The 3,052-nt window shown below is 33.0% G+C and overlaps 1 long non-coding RNA gene across 1 annotated transcript; it reads right to left on the reverse strand.

Annotated features, from left to right (window-relative positions):
* Positions 1-502: 502 nt before the first annotated feature.
* On the reverse strand, positions 503-2,533 carry LOC104865671. The gene is made up of 3 exons (XR_781243.1): positions 2,489-2,533; positions 1,148-1,260; positions 503-603 (listed from the first exon to the last, which is right to left on the reverse strand). It is a non-coding gene; the product is annotated as an uncharacterized LOC104865671 (long non-coding RNA).
* Positions 2,534-3,052: the final 519 nt, after the last annotated feature.

Raw genomic sequence — 3,052 nt, forward strand, 5'->3', positions numbered from 1 at the left:
AAAAAAAAAAATCAAGTATATTAGAAATAATGATCTGAGTATTTATTTGAATCATGATCAAATACAACTTTTTCTGGTGTCTTTTCTCCAGAAGAATGAGAATTAATATTTCCTACCTCTAAAGAGTCTTGTAATGCTGTTATCCCATAAAAACTGCTCCCATGAATTATATTTTTCTACAAGTATTTGCCTATTTTTAATGTCAAAATTACTACTATTAACACTTAATTCTATTATTTGGGGCTTTCTAGATTTCAATTGCCTTCAAGACTAAGAGCTACAATAAAATGTTCACAACATAAATTAGACTTAATGTATGTTACTTAATGTGGTGTTCATATCAATCATGCTTTTGAACAATTATGCGACAACATGGAGAACAATGGCTAAAGAATTTCAGTGAATGCAACATTACAGATCCTTAATTATATCAGAAAAATTCTAAAAATACTATTTTTTGCTGAATATGACTAGGATATTATTAAAACATGGTTACCTTCCCATTCATGTCTTTGAGAGCAGTTTTAGCATCGGCAGATCTTTCAAAGGTAACAAAAGCAAAGCCTCTGGACTGCTTGGTTTCCAAATTCTTTATCAAAACAACTATAATATATACATATATAAAGCGTTTTTAATTTACAGCATATATTACCAAACATTCAACTTTTGCTATTTTCAAAATAATCATTGCTTTTACAATTTCTCATATGGATACTTAATTTGATTTGATGGGAAAGAAACAAGATCAATTTCTTTAAAATAAACCCCCCCAAACCTTATTTAATCATAATACACTAAATAGCAACCACAGATAAATATCATCATTCTACTTTATTATACTTTGTATCCTAGCCAACAATAATTTATTACTTGCTTTAATTTTCCATAGTAGAAGCTTACAGAAACTTCTCACATACTGTAATAAATGACCACATTCCTAATAAGAAAAGTGAAAGGGCCTGGAATTTAGCTCAGTGGTGCCATCAATCTTGCAAACACAAGGTACTGAGTACAATCCTTAGCATCAAAGAAGAGAAAAGAAAAAAGATGCATGTTTCATGATAAACATTACGTTTTAGCTGTTCCAAAAATTATACTTCTTATTTAAAGTAAACACATACACACATAGAACGGTTTTAAGAGTTACCATCTATTATGGGTCCAAATGATCCAAAAGCTGCTTTCAGATTCTTTTCATTGGTTTCTTGGTTGAGGCCTCCTACAAACAATTTATCAGGACATCCAGCATCCATCCTTTTGCTGTAAGGGTTCAAAGGATCAACTTTCATTATAATACGTTTACAACTCATGAATTACCTTACACAGACTAATATCGTGTTATTTTTAAAGAAATAAAACATAACATGTTTGACCTAAAATATTCAATTTTTTTAATAATGTGATTTAAATTCTATGTAAAACTAAAGTAGAATTCTTTCAAATAAATTACTTTGAAGGCCACAGGAACTCAAACTCAAGACTTTGTTTTGCAAGGCAAGTGAGCTAAAGCAAGTGAGGATGTAGCACTGAACTAAATCCCTGGCCTTTTAAATAAATTCTTTTAAAATTAAAAAGTGTACATTTATAGGGAAGAGTATTATATGTAGAAATACATATGTGATATATTAATAATGAAATAATTAAAATATATCCACTATCTATTAGCCAATATCTCTTTTCACTATTTTCATCATGAAAACTTTCAAGAAACTTGTATTTTTCCAGAAACATGAAAATACACTATTTCTTGGTGAAACTGGAAATTATCGAAGGCTCTTCACAATAAGATACACGCTTAGCCTCCCCATCCTTTGTTTTTTTTGGTACCAGAGATCAAAGTCTGGTCTTTGCACTTGTGAGGCAGGCCACAAAACCACTGAGCTATATAAATCCTCTGCCCTCATTCTTTTTGAGATAGGATTCCAATAAGGGACTGCACTGCCTAGCTGGGCTCCAAGATGTGGTTTACACTAAAAATAACTTAAAGTAATAAAAAATTTAAGCAAATCAAAAAAATTTATACCCTATTTTTAATTTGCCTACATTTATTTTCATTTACCATAAAATTACTCCAAATTCTGTTACACACAAAATTTCTCCATTTAGCTTAACACTATTGTCAAAAATGTAAAATACATGTTAAAGTGACATCACAACAGCAAACAGAATTACAAACTGTGTCAAATTAAAACTGTCATAAATTTTATCCTATATTAAACTTTTTTAAGGTCTCACTATTTTCTGCACGCTGACCTAAAACTATGTGCGCAAAAAGTCCTCCAACTCGTCAACACTCCTGCCTCAACCTCTCAAGTGTGGGGCTTACAGACCAGCAACAACATGGGCGTCTTTCATCTTAAATGTTATTGCATAATAGTTAAACTGACATATTTAAACGCCACATTTTTATATTTATTTTAAAAGCACGGGCTCTTAAGATAGGAAACCAACAGTGGAAGCATTGAATCACAAAGTTTAGAAATCTCACCAATATTTTTCAGTTATAAGTCATCCCATAGAAGCACACCAACAAAGCTCTTAAGAGGAAAGAAGCACTCAAACACAAAATGGTGCCTCAATATTACACCAGACCATCCACTCTTCAACCGTGAGGAAAAAATCTAGGAACAGATAAGGACACTCAAAACATGACAAGACAGTCCATTTCCTTACAGCAACACAACATTTAACCGGCTTTTCCCACTCCAGAATCAACGTGCTCTAATATTGAGAGGAAACAAACAAACAAGCAAAAAAAAGACCTTGGTGTGTGGGGTCAGCCGAAGCCACAAGGCCGCTGGCACCGCTGCCATTCTTGAACCTCGAGAATGATAAAACCAAAAAACAGACAAAAGAGACACTCAAAACATATCCAAACGGTCCCTTCTATTACAAGAAAGCTGCTTTTAACCGGCTTTTACTCACTCCAAAATCAACACGCTCTAAGCTTGAGGAAAAAACAAACAAACAAAAAAACAGACATTAGGGATTGGGTCAACCATAGCTGCTCGCTGCTGCCACTGCCTGTGCCGCCATTCTCGAAACTCGAGGA

The sequence above is a fragment of the Fukomys damarensis genome, unplaced genomic scaffold, assembly GCF_012274545.1.
Source record: "Fukomys damarensis isolate Sample0158 unplaced genomic scaffold, DMR_v1.0_HiC HiC_scaffold_69143, whole genome shotgun sequence".
Lineage (NCBI taxonomy): Eukaryota > Metazoa > Chordata > Mammalia > Rodentia > Bathyergidae > Fukomys > Fukomys damarensis.